Source organism: Rissa tridactyla, chromosome 13 (assembly GCF_028500815.1).
Source record: "Rissa tridactyla isolate bRisTri1 chromosome 13, bRisTri1.patW.cur.20221130, whole genome shotgun sequence".
Taxonomy (NCBI): domain Eukaryota; kingdom Metazoa; phylum Chordata; class Aves; order Charadriiformes; family Laridae; genus Rissa; species Rissa tridactyla.
Genome location: NC_071478.1, coordinates 2,688,248 through 2,696,199, shown reverse-complemented (window position 1 = coordinate 2,696,199; position 7,952 = coordinate 2,688,248).

The window sequence follows — 7,952 nt, the reverse complement described above, 5'->3', positions numbered from 1 at the left end:
CCAGCCGCTGGCCCTGGGCTGGTGCCGGTGACCGCTCCAGCCTGGGGCTGCCGGAGCCACCCATCTCCTGGCCAATGGGGAATTTGGGCTGCCACTGCCCTGGGTGCTCCCCCTGCCCCTCTGGGGGCTCAGCCCACCCTCCCCAGGTCTGTGCTGGAGGGACTGGTTCCATCCCGGCCATCACTGGCGGTCCCTTCCCGGCCCTGTGCCGTCGGCCGGCGGCACCCGGCTCCTGCCACGCCGCGCTGCCTTCCTTCCCACAGTTCACTGCCGGGGCCACCTTCCCCAAAATTCAATTTTTTTCCCCCTTCCCTTAGAACATTGCATCTTGTTCAATCCTTCCCCTGTCACACCGGCTCCGGCACTGTTTCAATTGGATTCCAAAAATAACCTCTTTATTCACACGGCTCATGCTATTATATCGTAGTACAGCTCGGGCAGGCGAGGGGTCATTCCATTATCCAGGAACGAGATAACTGAGTATTAGGGCAGCCGGGCTCTTTGACTCTCTGCCCTGTGGTAATGGGCCTTTTTTAAGGGCATTAACCAATGTTTCTACTTAGGTATTTGACAAGAGTAAAGGTAACATTGCCATTTAATCCTCTCTTTTCCCTTTTTTGCCTCGCCTATAGACAGCACTCGCACGTTTACTTCTCGTCAAGAGTTCAAACTTCAGCTCAAAACCACGGAGCTCATTTTCATCTAAACCCTGAAGTTCTGGTTACAGGTCGGATTAAATATTCCAGGTACTAGGACGCAGGCAGTCATTCCTGCTCCAAATGCCACTGCCGACTCTCCTCCCTTCGCTGAGCCCACTGTCCCCGCGTGCCACCCCTGTCCCTGGGGACGCTGGCAGGGGGTTCCGCACAGGACCATCCCACGCTCCCGTGGCCACCCGTCCCACACGCCGATGTGCTGGTGAAACACAGATGATAGAAGAATGTTTTCCCAGCCCACTGACGGGGATTGTGGGGGGCAGCGAAGTGTCCGAAAGAGCTGGTAAACGGACGGGCCCCTCTGCACAGGGGCTGTGTCCTGGCTGTCACTTGCAGGCTCTGGGGACGTGCGCAACACGAAAGGCTCATCCGTGAACGCTGGCTTGTCCAGCAAGTGCTGGGCAAGTGTCACTGATGGAGAAATACCAGTGTAGAGGCGACATCCTGACTCACGCAGGTCTCATGCACGTGGGCGTCTCACCCTGCTACGGCTGCAGCCTGTGAAATACCCTTAAAAAAATTCAGGGCAATCTCTTTGCCACCTCTCGCTTTGTCCAGGTACAGTACCTGGAGGCGTTGTCTTCGACCCCTGTTGAGAGCTGGAAAATGCCAGAGATTTGGGAGAGCATTAGCAAGCGCAGGGCTTGTAATATTACCTCCATCTCCTCTTAATCCAGCCCAGAGAGCGGGCAGCGGGGGGGCTGAAGGCAGGAGGGAGGAGCAGGGGAGAAAGGCTGACAGAAGAGACAGCGAGGGGATGGGGTAGTCGGTTTTGAGACAGTTACTTACTAGGACTTAGAGCACCGAAAGAGTTTAAAGGACGGTGTGGCCCCTGAAACGCAGCCGGGGTGTTTGTGAGGAGGGCAGCTCCATGCCACCCCCCGGGCTGCGGCAGCTCCCGTCCCCCCACCGGCACCCACACGGCAGGAGCCTTCTGCTGCTCCTGGGCAGTGCCACCTCCTCCGGACTGATGAGCAAATGTCCCAGAAATCCCAGGAGCCTTTGGAGAAAGATCACGTATCTCCACTTTTAATTTTTTTTAAGGAGCACAACAAGTGGGACGGCAGGGCGCCCGGAGAATTGGTTTGAGGGGTGCGCTCCCACGCGGCTTTCATTACAGCTTTGCCGCCACGTGTGCGCACAGCGTCATGGGCAGGGTGACTCCTCCGTTTCTTACACTTATTCCAGGCCAACCACATCCTGACTGAAGACTGGAGGCAGCTCTAGGATGGGTTAATTTGTGAATACCCCGAGCATTTCTTTTGCAACACTTCTCACATCCTTCTCTTTTGAGTCTCTTAACTCACAGAGAGATTTTTCCAGGCAAGGAATGTTCCAGGCTCTCCTCCAGCACGAGCCGAGCTGCCTTTCTCCTCCCGTTCTTGTGCCGTTGTCCAAGCAGAGCATCTTCAGCTTGGCAACGAAGTAAAAGCAGTCGAGTGTTTCTTGAAGGACTTGGTGCCAGCTACAAGTTGGCATTTCCCAGTGCGAAGCCGGAGCGCTGCAGCTGCAGCCAGGTCTCAGCTGTCCCCCCCTGGGCTATGCTGATGTCCCCGGCACGGCGCAGCGTCCGACCAGCTCCGGGTGGCCCTGCCATCGCACCGGCACCCAGAGCTCTGCAGCAGACACCGAACGAAATGGCGTCCCTAAAGTTTGCAACGCCAGCATCTCACCTCTTTAAGAGTGAAAATGTATATACCAAAGATTGGGGCTTAATTGATTGATTAATAACAGAAACTCTAATTGAATCCTCCCAGCTTGTACATAAGATGTCTTAATGTTAGAGCCTAGGGAGTAAATGCACAGCATGGAAGTATGAACTGCGGCACAACCAGTAACACTTTCAATTTAAAAGTCAATCTCATTATACAAGAAGCTGTTTTCTCTATCCCTCTGGAAAGGCAACAGCAATCTCCCATCTTCTCCCTACCGGAGCCACATGGTTTGTTAGTGTCTGTGGGAGATGCAAATACAAGCTTTTTTTTTATTTGTTCCCACCGCTGCATATCTGAGCAGTTCAGTAAATATTCATGAGGCTGCCATTGTAGGAGCTCTGAAAACTACAGAAAATATGCCCTCTGAGGTGACATGTAATTTGGCACTTCCCGCATGGAGAGGCAAAGGATGCAGCCAGAGCAGAAATATCCTAATAATTAAATACCTTGCTACAACCTAATCTTTTCTGTTCCTCATTAAACACAAGGCACCTCAAACCTTTTCCGTATGCAGAGCCCCCTGTAACACAGAAGTTAGCAGGACTAACGAAGAACGGTAGATTTGCGCACACCATCCAGGAGAAAGCGCAGCATCTAGGGCCAGGAATGCCTGGAATTTATTCCCAAATTCACACTTCATGGTCATGATGCCTCTAACCCTGGAGAAGAAAATCACTCCATGCTGAAATACCTCCAGATCAGAACAGTCACTTGCATACAGTTTTCCTTGTCCTTAATGGATACTGATCCTGCTCTGTTATCTCCCCAGGCAATTCCACGTGTTCCTGGTTTCTGCTCCCTGACACACCTTGAGCTGAAGAGGGTTTGAGTTCATACTCTGGGTTTGACCCCTGCAAAGGCTAAAGGCTGTTTGCTCCCTCCTGGAACCTTATAGTCCTTACCACTTATGTCTATGAAAACAAGCCGGATAGTGCCAGAAAAATGACATCAAATGAAAAAAAATCACCCCTTCAAGCACTCTCCATGTTTTGCTCCAGTCCGCCTTTTTGCTTTCTAAGACTCAAAACCTCAGAAGTCTGGATCCTCCATGTTAAAACAAGGTAGCATCCCTGAGCCAGCGTAAACCCAGTGTCTCTCCCATCAGGTCCACAAGGTCATTCCAGACTCTTCTCTGCCATGAGGGCAAGAAACCCTCTGGAAACCAAGTTCTAGCCTTTTCCTCTATTTTCACTTTTTTTCCTATCCATTTCAGTAGCTTCCTCGTACAGAAGATCTGCCACCTCCTAGACAGCTGTAATGTGGTCGTAAAGGTCAGAGGCCAGAGTGGTGTGGAAGGAAACTTTACTTTTGGCCATTTGATTAAGGAGGTTAATGAACTGTTAAAGTGGATTGCTCCCAGACACTCGTTCTTGGATGTCGGCCATGGGGAGGCGGCTGCGCCTCTGCCCAGGAGCCAAGAGCCTGCGAGGCTCCAGCCTCTCGCTGCTAGACACTGCATGAGGCAGGTACTCGGTCCTGGACGGGGTTTTCCACCCTACCCAACACGAGCAGTTGGGGGCTCTCCAGGGAGCCAGGCAGACCTATAAAACACGACCTGCAGAGGAGTTTTGGGCACTGGTGGGGTGGGGTGTACAGCAGAGGTCCTCTGCTGGGCCAGGCGAGGGCTTGGCCCTGAGACCAAGAGAAGACCACAAGGCACGGAGGAGAATGGCTGAGGGCTGCAGACACAGAGCCTCTCAGATGCCCTCCTGGGCCAGCACCGTCTCCCTTCCTGCAGAGTAGATGTGCAAGGTGTCGGTGAACATCTGGACACCGATCCCTGGAGGAAGGCAGGAGGGTCCCTGAGCAGAGATGAGCTCCCGCCAGGAGCTTGTCCGGTCCTCCATGGACGTGGGGGCTATGGGGGTTACTCTGCACTTCATCCATCCAGGTCCTCGGTGTGTGGTGCAGAAGGCAAACACGTACTAATGGTGCCATGTGGTGATGAGACGGCCCCAGAGGATGCTTGATTGAATCCCATCTTGCCCCCGCTTGCAAGCTGTGTCTATAACATCGTCTTTATAGATCCACCAGCCAAGAGATGTCCTGCCTCCTGCTTGTCCTCTTCCCTTTAACTACACCATCATTGGCATTTCAGTGTCATTCACGCCGTAATCTCGCAGATATCTGTTTCCTATTTGGATTCCCACCTGTCAGAGCACCTCTTTCCCACTGGCGGGATGGGTAGTGAATGACCTTCAGCCAGTGAATGGTTATAGCCTTAAGACAACACAATTAAACATGTTTTATTGCTTAACACACTGTGTCAGGAGCCTTAGTTGTGTTTTTGTTCCAGTCTTCTATCGTTTTCAGAAATGCCTGGAACTGTGACAGCTCAAAGCGCCCGTGTACTTCTGCTCCCAGGTAATCAATAGAAGGCCTCAAGGTATCTCACACTTCTGTCAAATATGGGATTTTTAGCATTTCCAAGACTTTTTTTTTGGTCATTGCAAGGCTCCCCCCCCACCCTCCCTCTCCGACAGTTATCACGGCAAGGACACGGGGCGGCAGCGGGACAAAGCAGCCTGAGCCACCCGCGGGAGATTCCTGCGGATGATTCCCAAGGAGAAGGGCATGGTGGGCTGCGTCCTGCGCCGGGGGCTCCCATCACACCTGGCCCCTGCGCCCTGGGGCAGCCGGTCGCCATGGGGGGAAGCGCCAGGATGGGCCAGGATGGGATGGGGCAGAGCTGGGGACGGGCTGGGTGCTCGTGCGGGTGGGAGATGAGGCTCATGGGGTATTCGCAGGAGCAATTCGGGCTGAAAACCAGTTATTTTCATTCGTGGAGATACTCTGGTTTCCCTCAACTTCAAGGCTGTTGTTCTGGTTTTACCCGCCCGCTGTTGTTCTTCACAGAATCCTTGTGAATTAGATCCCAGCAGCACTTTACCTGTTTTTCAGAAAAATGCCTCTGTTCACAGGAGCTGAATTCCAGGATGAAATGTTAGTTTCTTTGGGTACAAAAAGCTGTCTTTCCACTTTAGAAAATTATTCCAGGTGAAAATTAAACATTTATGTATTTTTGCAGTCTCACAAGGCTTGTTTTTTCCCAGATGAAGACGACTCTCCGCTATTACCCCGTTGGCATCATCATGGGCTCGGTTGCCCTTTGTCTCGCTTGCCGGATCTCTGCTGCCGCCGTATCTTTTAGCACTCGGCTCAAAACCTTCGGTCCAAACCTCCACCAGGTTGAAATGGTGGCTGCAGACATTTTGAATAACACCTGATTTCTTGGTAAAGAGTCCGCTTTCCGTTATGGCCTCTGTTAATTATTCTTCGCTATTTCTTAACTGCGCAAAGTCAGGCCGTCTGATTTGGGTGAACTTTTTAATAAGCCTTCTCTCCCAGCATCTCACATTTATGTGTAAATGACTCCTCATTTCCTGAATCCCTTACCCAACTGGCTTGTGCGATTGTTGTCATTAGTGGTTTTAACTGCTTTTAAATTGTGGTGAGCCGCCTGAGAGCTGCACTGGCCGAGGAGCAGTTGTTTGACACATCCGTCATTTCTGTCTTGATCTAACCTTTGTTGCCAGCGGTAAATGCTTTGGATGGCGACCAGCGGGCACGGCAGGGCTCTGCCCAAGGTGTGAGGTCTGCGGACACAGGGCAGTTCCCACAGGAATTAACACGTTTTGCTGCTGACCAAACTCTTTTCCTAGTCCTTCTCCTGCAGGAGCTGTTTGCTGCCTTCCCTGGCAAATCTCTCGGAGTGAGACGATGCTGGTGCCGCGCACAGGTTTGATGGGAGTTTTGCTCGCAGAACCCAGATTGAGCTAACCGATTGCTAATTAGGCTGAGATTGGGCAATGCTGGCTTTGCTTAAAGGTTGCCTGATGGCAGAGGATGTCCCTCACCCCAGGCAGGAGCCCCTTTGCAGCGCTGCCCCGTCAGATCCCTGCCCCGGTGCAAGGTGCCAGCGGTCCCCGCATCCAACCGAAGGCATTGCAGGAGGCAGAGGTATCTATTTCTCATTAAAGCTTTTAGACCAGCACCGTCCCTGGGCCAGACTCACTGCAGCAATGCAGGGCTGTGTGCAATTTGAAACCATTCGCGATTCAAGAATTTCTTTTGGGGCTCCCAAGGCTCCTCCGCGGCTGCGGGGGACGTGGAGCCTGGAGGCGGATCAGGGCACCTGCACAGAGAGCTGCTAAAATCCACCGCTCCCGCCTCGGGCTGTGGGTCACCGTCCTCCACAGCGTGACATCTTCCTGAAACGCCACGGTGAGCATCCCGAGGTGGCACTCGGCACCAGGGGGCTGGCGCTGGGCAGGTGGCAGCGTTTCGTTCCCGGTGAGGTCGGGAGAGCTCTGCCTGGCATGAGGAAGACCAAGCCTTCCTCCTTCAGCCGTGCGAAGCCACTTCTGCAGCAGAAGCAATGACACCCCTGAGCAGCCCAAGCCAAGGGCTGCTGTCATCGCTGTCCCACCCGCAGGTCTCCTGGGCACCCCGCTCCAGGGACCCTGGGTTTGTCCCCTCCTCTCGTCCCTCCGAGGTGCTCTCCTGCTGCTCCTCAGTTGACAGCGGGCTCCGCTGGACCACCATTCTCCAGCAGCGGGTTGGGCCGCATTCCTAAAGCAAGCTTCTCCAACCCTTCAAATGCTGCGGTCGCATGGCAAACCGGTTCCCTCCCTCCTCCTGGCTCCTTCTGCACTCCCCAGGACCGCAGCAGTCGCTACCTGTGCCCGGCTGTGCAGAAAGCGGCACCTGGAGCCCCGGGTGCACACGGGCTCCGCGGTGGCACCGGCCAGCGGCAAGCAGGGAGGCCACGAGGAGCCAAAGCCATCATCCTTGATTGGAGAATCCTGACACAAATGGCAAGAGAAAAACAAATAGGGAGGGAAATGAACAAATTATACCGATAATTGGTTTAAAAAATGCATCAAAGAAAAATGATATCCAATAATACTGCTGGTTCCTAATGAATGTGTGTGTAATAAAATCAGGCTGTTTGGGCCGTGGTTAGCCCTGCACTTCACATCCCCAGATTAAAAATGGAACATCTGTGATGATTTAATTTACATGTTAATAACAAACAGGCCTCCAGAAACCAACGAATAAATGCCTTTTATTGCCGGCGTATCTTTTCCACTGCAGCTTGAATGAAAACTCTGGTAATTAATTGTTTTAAGCGATTCTATTAAAAAGTGTCTGGAAGTGCTGTGTGCCGAATGTTTATGTGGGCAGGCAGACGAGAAGAATACAGACGAGGAAGCAGCCTGCTAATTATGTGCCTTTTTAAAATTCACTGCCTTAAAGACATGGGATACTTTTAAACATGGAAGTCGACCCGGGCACATTTATTTTTCTCCATTGTTCCTTTCCAGTTGAAAAGTTTGCAATTTAAAATAAATAGCAAATCCTGATGTTGCTGTGTTCCTTCAAGTGGTGAAACGGGAGTAAAAGCAGCCGCTGTGCCTGGACACGGGAGTGCTGGGGGAGCACCGGGGTTCGGCTGTGGGGTGGCCGTGTGTCCCCTGCGAGCATCGCCACGTGGTGCCATGGGACGTGGGACACGGGA